Source organism: Hydra vulgaris, chromosome 08 (genome assembly GCF_038396675.1).
Source record: "Hydra vulgaris chromosome 08, alternate assembly HydraT2T_AEP".
Lineage (NCBI taxonomy): Eukaryota > Metazoa > Cnidaria > Hydrozoa > Anthoathecata > Hydridae > Hydra > Hydra vulgaris.
Genome location: NC_088927.1, coordinates 3,602,578 through 3,623,193, shown reverse-complemented (window position 1 = coordinate 3,623,193; position 20,616 = coordinate 3,602,578). Strand labels below are relative to the sequence as shown.

Sequence of the window (20,616 nt, the reverse complement as noted above, 5' to 3'; positions counted from 1 at the left end):
ACTGTGTTACATGTATGGTTTTCGTATTCATCATTTGTCACTTGGGGTAATTGGTTTAGAGTGATGACCTGACATTTGTTTCTTGACATTTGGTAGATTCTGTTGACATAAAAACTTTCTTGATTGACTGTGTAAAACCAATAGTATAATTTATAAGTAGTTATCAACTATTTAAAAATATTAAGCAAATCATTAAACATACTTTGTTTAATATTTTTCAAAAAGTTTTCAAAAAAAGACGACTGCTGCACATCAAATTTGCATTTCTTATTAAGTATATTTTTCTTAAAACAAGAAATATATATCTTGTTTTGAAAACAAGAAATATATTTCTTTATATTTTCTATTATATTAAGGAATATATATTAAAATATTTTTTCTCAACTATGGACAAATATAAAGAAATATAAATTCTTTATATTTGTCCATAGTTGAAAAAATATATTTTCTTGTTTTTTTGAGATTTACAGAAAAAACTATGTTTTTGCTGTAAATCTTAAAACAAGAAACACATTTCATGTTTTAAGAAACAAATTTCCTAGCACCCCGCAATTAAATTCCTATAACATGAAATATATTTTTTGTTTTGTAAATTATATTTCTTAAATTATGGGCAATGCATTTACGATTTTGCTGTGTACGTGGCGTTTTTTGAAAAAAAAATGATGCATTATAATCTGACTAAAACAAAACAAATTACTTTGATTTATGTTATTTTTCTCCACTGTAACTTTTAAAAAGTTAATTCCATAGTAAAAAAAGGTAATAAATCATTAATTGAAGGTAAATACGTATCAACCAAAAAAAAATACTTATCAACTAAATATAATTACTTAAAAAATTATATTTAGTTGATAAGTATTTATGTTTGGTTGATAAATATTTATTTATAGTTGATAATTATCAACCATAGATAAATACTTATCAACCAAATATAAATACTTATCAATCATAGATAAATATAACTATCTTCGGTTGAAATAGATATTTATTTATTATTTGAAGTTAACTACTATTTATCAGTAATTTTAGGTTAGGTTTGTTGAGATTACTTGGTCCATGCGCTGCCTTATTAATTTCTAAATTAAAAAACAGTACTTTAAAATATAGTGACTGGTATTTGCTGTTATCATCTCCAATATTATTTCGGCTATAAAATATTGCGTAGAATACAGTTTTAGAAAAATTTAAAGATTTAATCTTTTTACTGTTACTAACAATATTAAAACGGGCATAGCGTCATTAAGGTTATGTAATTTCTGTCCCGCTACCGGGTCCAAATTGAAATAGAAGGGAGGTTTATTAATAACATTTATTATTTTTCTAAACTAATTACGATTTTTCCATACTTCAAAAATAGGTCAAATTAAAAAACAAACAAAACAATAACTTCTTAGAGATAAGACAGCAAGCAGCTTTCTTATTTTGTTAAGCTATGGTTAGAAAGAACTCATGTGTTGCTTCAAGCTTTTTATTTTATGTCAATGGCTTTCTGTTTATCAGTCTTTTCGATTGGAATATATAAATTGTTCACTACATTTGTTTTTTAGTTAATTTTTTTTTTAATAATCAAAACTCTTTTTTAATATTTGAATTTAACTGTACTGAAATAAAATTTAAAACATTTATAAATTTACTAATTACATCTTTCGAATTCATGGGGTTTAAATCGACTTCCGCGTAAACATAACAAATAATGACAAACCGTTTTAAAAAAAACTTTAACTACTTAATGGCTTTAATAACATAATAATAAAAAAATAGAATCATTTCTATTTTAGTATCTATTGTTCGACTCATATTGAGTAGTAGAGCAACGAAAATTGAAGTAATTTTGTGTATTGTATATAAGTTCATGTTATAATACAAAGATTACATTAGATGGACAGCATATATCAGGCTTATATGTTTTGATTTCTTAAGCAAGTCATGGAACATCCAAAATCAGTGGTTTCCACAGATTTTAGTCAAAAAAAAGAAGATTTAAATTTAGATGTTGCGCAAAATCTAATAAATTTTATGACAGAAGCAACAAGCAAAATAAAAAATATATTAAATGAATGCCCGTATTATGTAAGTAATCAATGATCATTGTTTTTAATAAAGTAACTTAGAAAAAATTCATTTATATTTAAGGAGTTGAACATCAATTTTGCCGAACTGTGTTATTAATGCACTACTAAAACTATGCTAAACTTTACTAAATAAAATGTTGTCTTGTCACTGAAATAACATTGAAAAAAATGCTATTTCTGGAATGACAAAACATTTCTATCATTAAATAATTCTCCTAATTAGTTTATATCTTTTCAATAAAATATCTTTTCAATAAAATATCTTAATGTAAATATTCTCTTTATATAAAAAGTTTTACAAACGTTAAACATTTTGCCTAAATTCGTAAACTAGAAAATATCTTAAAGCAAATTGTAAAATTAACATTATCATATAAATAATCAAAATAATGTGAAGAAATATTTCAACATTGATATGCTGTTTTATAAATATTATATTAAATACTTCAACATTAATATGTTGTTTTATATACACATAAAACAAGCAACTTTTTATTTATTATTTGCAATTTTTGTATTTATTTTCGCGTATTTATCTCCTTGACTTTAATTTAAAAACAGTTTTAAACAATATTTTTTGTTATTGAATTTATAATAATACTGTTTATTTGATGAACTGGAGAATTTCACAATCCGGGTGTAGCTTATTAAAATCTTGATAAGCTAAACTATTTATCTGCCCTTTTTATGTAATTTTAAAAAGTATGCAATTTTAATCAATATTTTTCATTTTTGAATAAACAATTTTTTTTTTCTGAATAATTTTTTGATGAACTGGACGATTTCATTACCAGGGTGTAGCTCATCAAAATTTTGTACTTTTTTTGAACGTAATTAGAATAAAGTGTTTTTAGTTACGTTAATTACGTATCAATATTTTTTTAATGATATTGAATAAGTTATAAACTTTTTTTGTGAGAAAAAACTATCATAATTTTTTAGTTATGATTTCAACATAATATATGCAATAAAATAAACAAAATTATGTCCAAAGTTAGTTTAAATAAAATTTTGAACGACTTTTTTATTTGTCATTTTAAAGTAAATTAATACGATTTTGAAAAATATTTATAATTGCTATAATTTGAAAGGTTAAAAAGGTATGATTTATCCAAAGGGCGGAAAACATATACATAGCAACATTTACACACGCATAGCAGTATAAACATAAACATACATATATATATATACGTAACAATACAATTTTTTAGAATTTATTGCAAAATATTGGCTATTTCTATTTTTCAAATTTCTGAGTGGAAACTTCTCTATTTTTACGGTTTTTAACCGTATATATTTTAAACACGAATCTCGACAAGAAAAAAGTTGAAATACCACCCACTAATACTTTCTCATTATTAAATTTAAGCGTAAAAACTATAAAATTATGAAAAAAAATTATTTTATGAATCAAAGTTTGATATTCTTAAGAAGATAGAAAAAAGTAAGAAGAAAAATAATTGAAAAAACTGAAAATAAACAGAAGAAGTACGAAAATGTTAAAATAAAAATTGCGACTTTTCCATATTTAAATTACTAAGGAAACCTTATTTTTTTAATAGCATTTAGTCAGAAAACAATTACCGCGAATAACAAACTTTGTCTAACGAATAAATAAAAAGCGATGTAAAAAAAGATAAAAACAAAATTTTATATAAAAAGCTTTATGTTATATGTTTACAACATTTTCACTCGATCATGTTCAATATTGTCATGTCGTGTGATTTATGCAATTAGATACTCAATTTGAAAAATTAAAGAAAAGATTATATTAAAATAGATTAACTATAAATGAAATTTAGAGTTATCTAATTATCCAGTTTAAAATTAAAATGTTTAAATAACCGTTTGTTTTTCTATACCTATAAATATCCCATGATTTTATTAAATATCGTTCCTGCCTCCAAGGTAAATTTTTTTCTCGATTCCAAGGTAAATTAGTTTTTAGTTTCCAACTTAAAATATACGCAACATTAAATTTTTATTAAATGAATAAAATGAAGTAGGTCTATAAAAGTTTAATTTTACAGTTCAAAGGTAAAGATGTTGAATTTTTAAGAGGCGAAGAATTATTTTTAGTTATAAAAATAGCTAAAAGTTATTATTCGTTGCAAGTTTTTAATTATTGTTTATGTCATTTATTTACCATTTTAAGTCAAAACCTAAAAACAAATTTTTAACACAATAATGATAGCAAAATAAATCAAATCTGGGAGATTATTTTAATTTGGGATTAAAATAAGATTTGAGTAAACCCAATCTTATCTTAATATGTTAAAAAAAGTAAAAAGTCTGACCAGATCACTTGATTGTACTGGAATCATAAAATATTGAATTGGACAGCATATATTAAATAACTATGTAACTTGAAAGCAATGTGTTATAGGCAGTCAACGCAAACACATTTTGCTACAAATATTTTAATCAAAATAAAATTTAAAATAGCGAAAATTGATGAAACTGAAACAATTTTATTATACAATATATAATAAATACAGGATAAGTATAGAAAACATTTTACATCGATGAAAGTAAGAAAAAAAATAACTAGAAAACAGACTGAGAAGATTTGAAATATAATTTTATTTATTTTAACAACGTTTTAATTTTTTATATTATCTTTTGGCTTAAAATGTTTGTAATAAATTAAAAAGTTTGTTATAAATTAAGCTTTTACTAAAATGAAATTCGAGTCTTAAAGAAAGGCAAAATTTATAAAACAAAACAAATTTATTTAATAGTATTTATAAAACAAAATTTATTTAATAAATTTGTTTCTCATGTATAAAATGGTAACTTTAAAATTAAACTAATAAACCATTTCTAATACCTTTTTGTCCAATTCCGGTATGCTTAATGTCTGATATTCATAGAGGAAATTGCACCAATTAATTAAACCTTTACATAAATAAATATTCTATTAATTTCGAAATTACAAAATGGATTTTATGTCTGATGTTTGCTAAGATAGCTCATTGGACAGATTTTGTTATTAAAAATGTTTTTTGATATGATTGTAGATATAACTATTAAATCAAAAGGCACAAAAATTCACAAGTATTTAAGCTTACATAAAAAAAAAATTTAAAATTTAATGTAAGAACATCATTTCATGCAAGATGCACCATTTCGTGCAAGATGCATTATTTCACGTAAGGTAAAACAATATTTTTGCGAATTTTTGATTTACAAACAATTTAATAAAGTGATAGTAAACAAAATTTATTAACTTATTAAAACTTAATAAAACTTAAAACAAAATAAACAAAGTTTTTAAGCTTTTTTTTATTGAAAATTTAGCGTTGCTTATAAAACAAAATCTTTGCTTCAACTATTTTTCTTTATCAAGTAACTAATTTTTTAAGTAAATTTTTTATGACTTGCCCTTAAAACAGCTCAATTTTTGTAGGCTTAGTAAATGTTGTTTTATATGTAGATGGCTCCGACATATCCAACGCCATATTCAAATCTAAGTATCGTCGATTCAAAGATAGAGGTTATCTTAAAATCAATCAAATTTACTACTTTTATGACTATAATTGCTAGAATTGCTACAATCGCTACAATCGTTACAATCGCTAGAATCGCTACAATCTCTAGAACCCTACAATCGCTCGAACCGCTACAATCGCTCGAATCACTACAATCGCAACAATCCCTAGAAAGTTGCTAGTTGGATTATGCTAGTAGTTGGCGCCTTTGCTCTCATTAAGAATGTTGCTATCTGTTTACCCCAGCATGAAATTGACTAGCTGTTTGCCGGTTTCTTACAGTTAATAGATAAATTATGTTAAAGTAAAAAAAAACAGCTTTTTTTGCTTAAAGCACACGGTTAAGATTTTGATTGTCCGCGTCAGTTTTAAAATTTTAAGAATCTGAAATATTTTACATTTTTTATATCGTCGGTTTACCGATTATTTAAAAAAAGTTAGCAGGAAAAAATCCCCCTGAGAAAAAATGCCCCCAGAAAAAATAATCCAGGATTTTTTTTTTTACAGTGCATAAAATAAACGATATGTTAATATAATAGTTGTTTATAATATAAACATTTTATAAATACATTTTATGTTACATGCAATGCGTTAATTCTTCTTTTTTTGAAAATCAACTGACATAGGTTGAACATGCAAGGAGTGTACATACATTGACTGAAAAATAAATAGAACATACAAAAAGTGTACATGCATCGACTGACAAATAGGTAGAACATGCAAGGAGTGCAGCTACATTTACTGAGGGTTTTGGTTTGGGCAGAAAATCTATCAATTTTAAAAAAAGGTATCTAATAAAAAAAAAACCTTTTTGGGGGTTTTTTTCCTAAGAGATTTTTTCCTAGAGTCTTTAAAATATCAATATCAACATTTTCCGTTAAATATGTATTTACATTGAAACCATCTTTTGACTGAGTTTTGCGAAACAAAATTTTCACATAATATAAGTAAAATACAACAACAAAATAAGTATAAACAGTTTTGAACAATGAAATCTTATGTTTGTTTATCGCGTGACATACATACTGTACAGTGGTTACAAGATTAATATCAGTTTCAAGTAAAAATAGCATTAATACCAATTGCAATATTAAATAAATCAGTTTCTATGACTTCAATCGAACCCAACGAGGTTATGCTTTTGACAAATTCAAATAATCAATTTATATCTTAAATAAATAAATATATATATATATATATATATATATATATATATATATATATATATATATATATATATATATATATATATATATATATATATATATATATATATATATATATATTCTATGAAAGTAATTTTCCTGTTAGACGATAAAATATATGTAGAATTCAATAAATACGGCTGCGTATAAATTTTTTTGAACAAATATATTTTTATTTTATTTTAATAAATATTATTTAATATTTCGCTTATCTATTGTGGTTAGCGTCATCGGGTATAATAAATAAATATCGTAAATAACGATTTTTATTTATTATAAATGATTTTTATTTATTATACCTGACGACGTTATAACAATTTTATAGCCGAGTATAAAAACGGCCAGCTCGAAATTATGCGAGCTACCTTCCTATTAAATTATCATATACCTGTTACTTTATAATGTCCCACTGTTTTGATACCCATGTTTGTACAGGTTTTTAAAAAAGTTTTGTCTGATTTAATTTGAACATAAATTGTTATTGGATTACTGTTCCATTTAGTTTTTAATCAAATTTTTCAGATCTTTAAGGATACCCTTTGTAAATAGTATGCACTCAGCCCGTGCCTCAAAATTGTTCTTAATCATGATTAAACTATATTTAAAAACTTAATGATAAAAATTTAGTGACTAAAGATTTATCTACGTTAAAACTGTATTTGTTTTTTTGAAATGTTGATTTATTGTAATGTTGATTTGTTGTAATGTTGATCTAGTGTAATATTGATTTGTTGTAACCAATTTGTTACGTTTGACCAAGTTGTTATATCAAACATGTAGTTTATTGTTTTATAGACTAACGGAAAACAACCTAATGGATCACTATCTTGCAAATTTAGCACAACTAAACTTGATGGCGTATCTATAATAGAAAATGAATGTTTGTCTTCTAAAAATAGAAAACGAAATATATCCTGCTTCACCTCCTTAGACAGCGTGAAGAAGACTCATTATATCGTTCCCCTCAAAAAAGCGAATTTGATTAAAAATGAAATTAAAATGAATAAACTAAAAGTAGAGTATTGCACAACTCCTTGCACTTCCTCGCAATTACACACAGTTCATTCAAAAAATGTATTCTCGCAATATTTTAAAAAGTTGAAAAAAGATTTTTCAAATTCTTCTTTGTATGAACAACCAAAATCTGTAAAAGCTGCTGATTCGAATTCCAATACTAAATTACAGAACTATGAAATACTAAACGAAAATACTTTTTTTGCAAGTAAAACGAAATCATTGTCTTATTTTCCTCAAGAGTTAAAACCAAATGAAATAAATTTTGATGAAATAACCGACTCTATTTTATTGACTGATATTATACCACAAAATGAACTACAAAAATATCTATTATAAATTAAAAAAAAAATATTTTTATTGAGATAATTTTTATGTTGCACTTTATTGATAAAACAAACTTCATATATTACGCATTACCTACACCTCCTCGTCTTCGCATATGCCTTCACGCCCTCGCATATGATCATGTCTAGTTACGGTATAAGGCATTTCGGACCATAGGCAGAAATACTTTGAGGGCCTCGTTTAGGCATATGTTAGCAAAAAAAAATGTATAATTATAAGTTATTGATTATTTTTTTTTGTGATGAATAGTTTTCATAGATAGTGTTCTTTGAATGGTCGAATACTTCATACTACAATAAAAAAAAAGCATTTTTTTGTTTGTTTGTTATTTATTTATAAAATAAAAAATATTAATAAGTTTAAGGGATTGTCTAAAAATTACGTCACGCTTGAAGAGGGGAGGAGGAAAAGTTGTAATGTTTTTGTGGCGACTCATACGGAACTTGTTACTAAAGAGTTATAATATTGTGACGAGGAGGTAGGGGGGGGGGGGAGAAGGTCTAAAACGGTCAAAAAATGCGTGACGTATTTGTTGACAACGCTTCACGCATTAGTATTAGTAACTATAGTTACACACTAAAGTTTTTATTGTCATCTTTGTGTTAAGCGTATCTAATACAAGCAACCTTCTTAAATAATGCGTTAACTACAGTAACTTCGTGACTGCATTTTCATTTTGAAACTTCACTTTTATAATATTTGCTCAATACATTTTTCTTATTTTTTTAAGAGTTTATGCTTTGGTGCATAACAACATTATCTGGTAGTGAATTTCATGTGGAAGCAATTTTATTGTTTAAAGAAGTGATAACGTTGAGCATTTGTAACTTCTCTTAGGAATTGTAAACGCTGGTAAGTTCAACAGCTGTTAAACAGTAAATAACAAAAACAAATAAACTGGAAAAGAGTATCACCAGGATAACGCAATTTACCACGTGAAACGTATTCTGTAAATTCAGAGCTAGCTGACTGTGATGTTGTTGTATCAACTACACGCAAAAAATTTACAAAAAGATAAAACCAAATAAAAACCTAGTATTAAACTATAGTTATAATATAAAATAAGAGTTAAAATATTAAATTATAGTTAAAACAGCAGTTGTCAAATAAAAACGTATTGTTAAACTTATGTATGTTAAAAATGAATACTTTTAAATAAATAAATGCGAGAAATATTTACTTTTTAGATTTTAAATCTACAATATTTTCTTAACTATAAGTAACACAAAAATAATTTTACCTGTAGATGCCGAATTCACCTTCAAGACAATCTGTTTGAAAAATACCAGGAAAAACATATCGGTGATCTTTTGAAAGCTGTTTTTTTATTAATTCTACCAATCCTTGTAATTATGACGCTTAAATCCTTTTCCTTCTGACATCTTAGAAGTTGCATCAGCAAATGCTGAAGTTTCTTTAAATCTAAGGTCATCAAGTGTCTGAAAAAGAAGACCTATTGATATCATTAAGTAAAACATCACAACCTTTCCTCTTTACATTTAGCATGTTCCATAATGAAACAATTGGTACCAAAAAACAAGGAGTGTTCTCAAAATTAGCTAATCTCAATGCTGCAACGGTTTTTTCATTACAGCAACCATGTTTGCAACATTTTGTCTATCAATCAAACTAGGGTACACTGACTTGCGTGAAAACTTTGTAGTTTTGACAACACACAATTTCTGTCTGTTATATAAATGAACAATGTTAGACCAATCACCAGAGAGTGGTTGATTATTAATTTTTAAACTAACTGTTTATATTTCTTCCGTAAACCAATAATTTCTTATACTTTTAAACATGTGAACTGGGTTGTGTAGCATAATGACTGGTTTTTCTTTTTCTATAAGACCTTGCCATGGGAAACTCTTATTAACAACAAAACTTTGGTAAACACTTCGATTTGTGGAATGGTTATCTGATGAGAGACAATAATTCTCCTCCTGCATCAATTATTTGTTTATTTATGTTTATGATCAAATCGTTACCAAACATAGGTTTAATCATAAAGACTAATAATTTTTTTGCAATTATATTGGGATTGTCCTCACTTTATCCAATAAGTTTCCTCACTATATCCAATAAGTGTCCTCTTTTGAAACTAACTCTCGGTTTAATATACATCTCATCAAAGAGAAGGCAGCAACGATTTTTAAAACTAATATAATTTTCAAAAACAACTTTGATTGTATGATTGCACTCTTTTTCATTTCCAACTTCTCCAACTCTTCCTAATTTTCAAATGAGAGTCTTTGGACAGAGCAAACAAAGCAGATTTCTTAAATGTCGATAACAACAGCTGGAGGACAAATAAAGTTCAAGTGCACGACGTTTACATTAGGGTGTGTCAATTTGACGACTAAGACCTAAAACTTTTAAAAAAACAAGTTTTATATTGAAATAATTGTAGGGTTTCTTAAATGAAATCGACTAATACTTTTAAAAATAAATTAAATTAAGCGGTAGCTACATTTTTTTGGGTTTTTATGTATTCAATTTGCTTGTAATTTGAAAATCTTAAAAACAATCACGTATTTCGTTTAAAACGTATTTTGTTTCGTATTTCTGTTTAAAAACTAAACTTTAAGTGGAAGAAATTTATTTCGGACCTGTTAGGAAATATTTTCAAAACTTAAACGCTTAGCTTGATAAAAATAAATTAAAAATAAAATTACTTGGGTTATTGAAAAATTATATTTTAATAAAAATAATGGCACCAAAAATCACAAAAAATTTATCAGCTACTCAATTAAGTAGATATGTTGGAAAAGGAAAACTCCTTTTACCATCTGAGCTCCCTACTGCAAGGGACATTTTGCGATATGGAATATTTTTGAGAGAGACCAGTGACCTTAGTAAAAGAAACTATACTGTCGATAAACTAGTTAATGATATGACTCTAGCTTTATCTGCTCAATGGAAAAAAGCTAATTGCAATTTTTTACATTTAGCAGTAATAAAAGAATGTAGTATTAAAGCTAAACTAAAGTATCTGTGGGAAACTGCAGTTAAAGTTAGCATTGGAAATGCAAAAAAATCAATAAAGGATAGTTTCATTCCAAAAATTGACAAACTTGTTGATATTTTATCTTGTAAATGTTTAATAATGTTTTGTTCAGAGTATGGTTGTGATCAAGGCTGTAAAAAGCAGGCACATATTAAATGCATGTGTGTACGTGAATATAAAATTCCTGTTATAGAGCTCAGCTTTATCAAGTCACAGAGAGACAAAGTTGGAAGTTTTGCCCATTACTATATTAGTGGAGTTGACACAATAGAATCAACAAAAATAAATCAAGTTGTAAAGAGAGTATCAGCAGCAATCAGAAATGAGAGTTAAAAAAGAAGAAAAACTCAAACAAATGATTCCAAAAGATTATAATTGCCTTGCACAGATTAATCAAGTAATAATAAAATATGTTTGTTAGTAAATAATTCTAATATAACTATTTTTAGAGAAATTAAATGTTTGATAGAGTGAATAATAGAAATATCTCAATATCTTTTTTTTACTTTTTAGATTTTTTATGAACCATTAACTTAATGATAATAACAAAAAGTTTAATTTTTGTATTAACTTTTTTTAGATTGAAAAAACAAACAAAGTTGACTCAGAACCAAATATTCTAGAGGACTAGAACCTTCCAATAATATTGTAAAAGTTTATAGCAGAATGGACATATCAAACATTGCACTTGCTAGTATGAGGCATCAGACTAGGTTACGAGAAACCGCAGAAATAGCGACAGCAGCACTTATAGATGCAAAAATTATAACAAAGAATAATACATCAACAACAACAGCAACAAGCTATTTATTTTCCGTAAATCATTTTTACAATAATTTTAATAATAATAATAACAATAATAGTAGTAATAATAATAATATATTATAATAATATAAGATTAAAAAAAATATACAAGTTAAAGTAATAGTAATAATAAGTATGTTTAAAATAATGAAACAATAATGAAAAAATAATAATAATAACTAATATTATAATGTTAGTTATGAGCATAAAATTATTTATAATAATAAGTTAATGATTTATTAGAATGGTGTCACTTATACAGAAATCTGATCAAAGGAGTGACCCCCTCTTTTTAAACATAATATAAGTAATAATAAGCTAAGACATACATTGAAACATATGGACCGTAAACACATAGATTAGAGCACATAGAGCATACATTAAAACAAACATGTAGAAATCATAATTTGCAGGTTTTAATAATAAAAAATAAATAAATAAATAAACAAAAAGTACTGATGATAATTGTAATAACGTAATTGTACTGATGATAATTGTACTGACGATAAAAGTAATGACGAAAAGAAAATTAAAAATATATTTTAATCGAAAGGATAATATGTCTTAAAGTTAAAATAAAAAGTTTTTCAGAATTTTTAAAATTTATATTGTTTAAGATGGAGTAAAGATATTTTAGGAAATAGTTGTTTGGACTCATTCAGAATGCATGCAAGGCTCCTGTTCCATTCACAGACGCTCTGATAAACAATAGAATTTTTACAATACGTCTGGGTTTTAAAAGATCGTACATTTAGTTTTCCATTTCTAGTAGAGTAGGAATGTAATAGTCTACTTTCTGTGAACAAGTTTGTGATAGGAGATGGCAAGTTTTTATTTAAGGAGTCAAAAACAAAAAGAAGATTATCGTACTTTACTAGCGCTGGAAATGTTGAAATGAAAAGATTTTTGAAGGACTTCGATGTATCTAATTTAATTGGTTGAAGATTATTATTCTAATGGACTGATGCTGAGACGATAGCAACTTGTTAATGCGATAGTTTCCAACTTGACCCCAAACTTGACAACAATATCTAAGATGAGATGAGAATAATGCATAGTAAATATTCTTTAGTGCAACTTTATCGACATAATGACGAATTATCGAAAGCATACCGTTAGCTCAAGTTTCTTGTTTAGTTCATTAATGTGAAAGTTCCATGAAAGATATTTAATAGCTCTTGAAGGATATATCCGTTTATTATTAATTTTGATTTTGATTTCAGCGTTTTTAAAGAAATAGTTTTTTCTCGAAGATGAAAAAAAAATTAGTTCAGTTTTTTCAGTGTTGAGACATTAGTTTAGCATTTAACCAGTGAACTATACCTTTTAGATCCGAATTAACATTTTAACATAAAGAATGATACGATTTATTGATGTGCAAAAGATTTGTATCACCAGCAAACAGATGAACTGAGGAGAATGAACAGAGTTGATTAGGTCGTTAACATAGATTAAAAATAAAAGAGGACCTAGAACAGAACTTTAAGGAACACCACACAAAACTGATTTATTACTAGAATTGAAACCATTAATACTTACAAATTGTTTTCGACCTGAAAGATAAGATCGAAACCAGTCATTTACAATACTGCGAATTCCATAATGATTTAATTTAGAAATCAAAATACTATGGTCAACGGTATTGAAAGCTTTTTGTAAATCGATAAAAACACCACAAACAAAATGACCAGTATCAAGAGCTTTTCTAATTTTTTCCGTTATACTTATTAATGCATGGCAAGTAAAATGTTTTGATCAAAAACCAAATTAAAAATCATTTAAACAATTAAATGAGTCTCAAAAAACTTACTAATGTTAGATAAAGGAGAAATAAGTCTGTAGTTAGTGCATGAAAGTTTAGAGCCATTTTTAAATATTGGAATAACACAAGATAATTTCAAAATATCAGGAAATGTTCCATTTATAAATGAGGTATTAAATAGTTTAGAAAGAATATTAGAAAATTCAAAGTTGAAATCTGTGGTTAAAAAGTTAAAATTCGATAGGAATATTTGTGGGAATGCTGTTTGGACCTAATGATTTTTTTGGATGCAATTTAAATATAAGAGATGAAATTTCTGGAATATTTGTTGATTGTTGAGAAATTTGGATGTTTAAGATACTTTTGATAGTTAATGTAAGACGAATAAATATTGAGTTTGAGTTTATGAGCAACGTTTGTGAAAAAAGTGTTAAATGATTCAGAGATTAGAGTTGGATCAGTTATATATATTTCATTTTCTTGCAAACAGTTGGGAGATGATTAATTAAAAGTTTTTACATTAATTAGAATGTTAATGCCTTTCCAAAGTTCGCGAATATTTTTCACATTTTCTGAAAAAAATTTTTTTAAATAAAACCTATTTAAAAAAATTTTTCTCAGAAAAATTTTACTAAGTTTAATTAATGTAATTATCATATATTCATATCTTTTAAAAATACTTTCAAACTTTTTTTTATTATTAAGATTATTTTTTGTTGGAAAAGATTGCGCACTTGAATAGATTTTATAATTCCTTTTGTAATCCATGGTTTGAATCGACGTTTGAAGTTTTTGATACTTGTTTTTTTAAGCGTAGCGATCTAAAATCAATGTTGCTTCAGTAATAAACGTTTGGAAACATGTTATGATTTTTTTTCAACCTCAAGCTTCTGTATTTTGACATAAAATCGATTGTTCAATGGCGGGGTAACCTTTTTTCAAAAGATATGCTTTTTAGGTAAAAGTTCATAAAACTGGAACAGGAGCATGGGGTTGAAAACAAGTCACAACCCTAAGGAACAGCTACAAATAGTCATGAAGACTAATCCGAGCGTCCGTTATTGACCAACATTATTGCGTACAGAAGTACTACTCAAACGCTGAATTGGCGGTGGCAGAATTTGAACCCGTATCGTACAACAGTCCGGGTTCTAATACTTCTTTTGACGCTCTAACCAACTGAGCTATTCAACCACAAATGGTTTCGGAAAAATAATATTCAAACAATGATAAAAGTTTAAACAAAATTTTTATTTCTTATTAAAAGGATTGAAAAAGTATTGCCACATAAATACTAAAAATCTTTTCAAAACTAAATAATTACTTATATAATATACAATTAAATATCTATACAAATTTAGACTTTACTGTATATAAATAATAATAAACTAATATTTAAAATTTCAAAATTCTTTACTTCTCTTAAATAATAAATCAACTGTTTCCTCTAACTTTTTTAATCTCTTCTTCCTCCTCTCTTCAAAAATAACTTAGGCTTCAATAGCATAAGTATAAGCTTTTTCAGCATAATTTGCAGCTTTCACAAGAATTGCTTCTGAATCACTTTTCAGTGTTTTTTTAACATTTTTTAGAATCACCTTTTTAGATTGTAAGTCCTTTATGTTCTTTATGTAGCAAGTAAGTCACTTTTGCTTTCGAGCATTTGTAAGCTCAGTTTCTTTTCGAGCAACCATTTCAATCTTTTGTTGACTCCGTGATTTTTTTTCAGATTCTCTCAATTCCTTAGAGATAACTAGTTTATGTCAAGAGCATTCATATGATCATACAAAATTCTCTGGATTAATGATTTACTCATAAATTAGGTTGTAACATATTCTTGTTAATGTTAAACGCCCTTTCAACCGCTGCTTGACCATGAAAAAGAGTCAACACCATTTTGATTAACTTGGTCAGTGCCGGATAATCATCTAAACCACCAACTTTAGAAAAAAAGAACTCATCCAATCTATCATCTATTTTGTTGAAGTTCATGAAAATTTCCCTGTTTTTAGAGACAATCTTTTCTATATATCTCTTGAATTCGGTATTTACCTCATCCCCACCTTTTGGGGTAACCCAATCCAATTAAATCAAGTTATCAATCAAATCACTTATCCTTTCCTTTGCCATTTTTTCATTGCACATTATTTCTGGGTCAAAACATATTACATTTTGTAAAATAACATCATTTAAAAGCGATTTTTCCACAAACTTACATGTCAACGGCTGTAGAAAACATTTGCTGTATGTTTTCTACAGCCGTTATATCCAAAAGATATTTATGCTGCAACTATAGTTGAAAGCATAAATTTTTTTTTTTTTTTTTTTTTTTTTTTAATTTTAGGTGCCCCAAGAAGTCCTAACGGTCTTGTCACAGAGCACCGCGGAAGTGCATTTAACCAGGAAGTTCATGCCTCCTTCCTTACCGTGACGCGAAAATTTGTCCAGAGCTCGTTTCGAACCTAGATCTCCTGCTTATAAAGCAAGCGCTCTAACCACTGCGCCACGGCCGCACTAAATATCTTTAGGAGTAGTTTCATCATTTGCTTTTTTATTCTTTATAACAGTGCTGGCACCACATCCAATATCTGGCTTTTTTAAATATTTTTTCTTTTGTAAAATCCAATATTCAGAGGTTATTTGCAGTTTTACATCGATCTAAAATATAATAAACTATAATAAACTAAAAATATTAGCTATAATAATAAACTTGTGCATAATGCCTTTTAATAGTTGATAAAGGTGATGATGTTCCTCTAAAATTACCTAATCTTATAATCAATAAAACATTTATCAAAAGGGAACCAATCGTTAATTTTTTAGGAGTAATACTAGATGAAAATTTGTCATGGAAACCACATATAAAATACATAGAAAATAAAATCTCAATAAATATTTCCATATTATATAAAACTAAACCATATCTTAACACTGCTTCCTTAAAAAAAATATACTTTTCATTTATTCATAGTTTTATCTCGTACTGTAATATTGTATGGGGTAGTACTAATTATAGTAAATTAAAAAAACTTTATAGTAAGCAAAAACACGCATGCAGGATTGTATTTGGTGCACACAGAACTTTTCATTGCGAACCTCTTTTAAGGAAGCTTGGTGCCCTAAGTATCTATAAACTTAATATACACCAGGTTCTACAATTCATGTTTAAAATAAAACGTGGGCTTTCTCCTATTGTGTTTCAGTCTTACTTTAGTGAAATCTCGCACAAGTATCCTACTAAATTTTCAATTAACAACTTCATTGTACCAAAAACTAATTTAAAACTAGGTTCTTACCAAATTCAATATCGTGGACCTTTCTGTGGAAACATTTTTTAAAATTTATTACAAAAAAAAATAATATTCAAAACATCTCTTTGGAACAATTCAGGAAAGAATCTAAGAGTCTCTTATTGCAAAATGACCTTGATTTAAAATATCTCTTTTAAAATAAATAATATAAATTATCTAAAAAATAGTTATTGACACTACTTCTCTTTTGTTGCTGTTTTATTTTTATTTATATTTAACTTTTGTTAATTTTTGATATATTGCATTATATTTCAACACTTATATTTATATTGTAACTAACGTGTAAAATGCTTATTATGTACTTTGCTACTTTTCTTTTTTTATATATAAGCTGACGATTTTTTTTCAATGTAAATGGGGCTCGATGATAAGACAGTTTATGTCTTCTGCTTGCTCCAGCTCTCTTATTTATTAACACGATTTATTTCATTGTAAATTTTAATATACAGCAAATATATATTGAAAATAAAAAAAAAAAAAAAAAAGGTCGCCATATAAAAATGGCATCAAAGGTTTAGCATATTGATGCATAGTTAAAAAGGGTTGCATAGTGTGAGCTATATGTGAAAAAAAATAAAATTTTGCTAAAATTAGAGGATCCTTAGTATCAGATAAATCAATTTGGTAGCTCATGCACGATCACTGCTTACTCTTTGGTAGAGATTCCCAAAACCTACATATTTTAAAAATGCTCTCCAAATATTTACAGCTCTTAAAGCCATCTTTTCATCATCAACCCGTTGAGTACCACAAAAAGAGGAATTTGATTACTTTTAGTCACAACAGTAAAGTCTTCTGGAGAAGTTTATAAAGAGCTTTTAAAACCTTTTTAATACTCCAACGTCTGTTTTGTTTTCCCCAGTTTTGAATGATAGATGAATCGAATAAAGACCACAAGATCCAGTTGGAATTAGTTTGTTAATGTTATTTTTGGCACGATAATTTTGTAATTCAGAGTATAAGGCCAAGTATCTATGGCCCAACTTGCATTTGGGCCATTCCAAGATACTTGAATAAGTTTAGTTTTATTCAAAGATTTCAAACCCAATAAAAAATATGCAGAAGATCTCTACTTTGACGATCTCCAATAAAATTTGAGTCTAGGTAACGAGTACAAACACAGTTTAAAACACTATCCCAATAATTAACAACAAAATCCATCAGCCTCATTTGAACAACTGAGTTAAGACTTTCATCGAAAGAAACAGCATAAAAGTCTGACTTTTCTATATCTCTAATTAGAAAAGATTGAAAATGAGGAGCTATTCTAAAATTTATATAATATGAGCGCTTGTCTTTTGAAGAGAGAACTTTTCAGCTATAGCACTGTCAGGAAAAATTGATTTAAAAAAAATCAAAAATCCATTCCTAGAACGAAAAAAAAATGATGAACATTTTTAAAAAACATTTTTAAGTGAAGAGAAAAATGTTGAATGACCTTTTAACGCTCTCTGGCCCATATTAGACAATTCAATTACATTTCTAGGATGTGAAAATGTGGCCCATATTAGACAGCTCAATTACATTTCTTGGATGATGAAACTCTATATTTTGCTGAAGTATTTTTATCCCCACACATTAACCAAGCTTTATATTCTGGTATTTGTAACCACTGATCATCAAAATATGTTGAGTTCATTATCTAATTTGCTCTGGTCTAAAGAAAATAAAAACAACTTAGAGTTAAACTGAGTGTTAAAAAAACAACAATTTATAATTAAAGAGCTTCTAAAATAAGATAAGTAATAAAAACCCTGATTTCTCTAAAAATTGAGCTAATTTCTTGATTTTCCCCTAGTTGTTTTGAAGACATCTAAATTCCCTAACTTTTTCCTGATCTGGCGGACACCCTGTTCAATGAGTTTGTTAAATAAATTTTGTGATTTAGGACGGAATTTTGAGTCAATATATCTAGCTTTTATAATACAAGAACTTAAATTCCAGTATCTAACTGGAAATTCATTCGTTCATCATTTAAAGATAACACTTATACTCTCATCATAAGACAAAACAAAGATTTGTGATGCTCTGACATCCGAGAAAAGCTGATCTCGATAGAATGGTGCTGATCTAAAACTAATAAGGTAACCACATTTTGTTTATCTTAATGCAAACTTTGGTATTATTGCGCTGTCAGAGAATATGAATTTGAATATTTCATTTAAATTTAGTCACGATCTTAAAGAAAAATGTGATATTACTACATTCAAGCTCCATATTATTTCTGCCTTCGTAACCAGAGCTGGAGATTGAAGATCCTCAATAGTAGGCTGTGCTAATTTATAGTTTTTTTTTTTTAAATTAGGCGAACTTTTATGTAAGTTGCTGATAAACCACAGCCAATTAAATTGATGCAAGCTTTCCAAAACTCAGGAAAACATATATTTAAATAAAAGTAAAAAAACTTAAATTAAAAAACTAATAAACTACCAATAAAGAATATATCTGCTGCATTATGCGTCTTTGCATTAAATTTATGCTTCTTACCAGTTGGATAAGAATCCAAGGCAGATACTCCCATATTAGAAATATTAGTACCCGTTCTGCACCAAATATAGCTTGCTTTTTTTAGAATTTGAAATTCAATATTCTACTCAAGAAGAATACTTTTTATTGTATAGCCATTCCGTTTGAAAATGACAGTTCTTGGTCTTGGGCATTATATTAGTTATATATTATATATTTTTTAAATAATTACTAGATGTTAACAATACTGACAGTAACAGTTAACAAATTTTTTTTTGCATTTTAAAAAATACATAATTAATAAACTTAGTAGAAATCTACGCAATATTAAACATATTTCTGTAAAAGGTAAAAATATTGCTAAAAGGGGTGTTTTTCCAGGACTTTTCCGGGACCTATCAAATTCCAGGATATTTCCTGGTTTTAAAGGTTATCAAGGACCGCTGACGAACCTGACTCTTCAGGCTTTACATTCATTGATCATTTTCAAAATAACGTAATTATTTTTTTATAATTCAGATGTTTCGAAAAGTTTTTCGACTATTCAGCAAAGCACACAGACGCACAAACACACACATATATTATTTGTTATCAATTAAGACGTGAGTAATTCATTAATAAATATAATATCTAATTGATGTGTGGTAAAAAATAAAACCAGGAGCAAACGGATAAATGATCTTTAAACTACTTTACCAATCAACGATCATCATTAAATTATATTACATTAGTCGATATGCTCATAATTAAATAAACTACGTAAATAGATTAAATAATCATTTTAAAGCACTTAAAGAAAAAAAAAGAAAAAAATATATAAACATCTAAAATTGGAAAATATTCCATTTGTATATGAGTGGAACAAGTTATCCAGGAGCCTGGGGAACGTAAAATAAAAAACAATTTTTTTAAATTAATTTTTGAGCTTCAAAACTAAGAATATCGTTTTTTTTGTAGTTAAAGCATTTAACTAGGAAGTTCACACCTTTTTCCTTACAATGTCGCTTATTTGGCCAGAACCGGCATCTACCTCCTATTTCTAGGTAAAAGCCAGAACTCTAACCGCTGCACCACGGCCGCTTATTTATATGTTAGTCACAAAAAATTTTTTTCACATTAAGTAATTTCAACAA

General features: G+C 26.9%; 1 non-coding gene across 1 annotated transcript; it reads left to right on the top strand.

Annotated features, from left to right (window-relative positions):
* The first annotated feature begins 1,780 nt into the window (after positions 1-1,780).
* Positions 1,781-8,112, top strand: LOC105846858 (uncharacterized). Its single transcript, XR_010639819.1, has 2 exons — positions 1,781-2,073; positions 7,567-8,112. It is a non-coding gene; the product is annotated as an uncharacterized LOC105846858 (transcript).
* Positions 8,113-20,616: the final 12,504 nt, after the last annotated feature.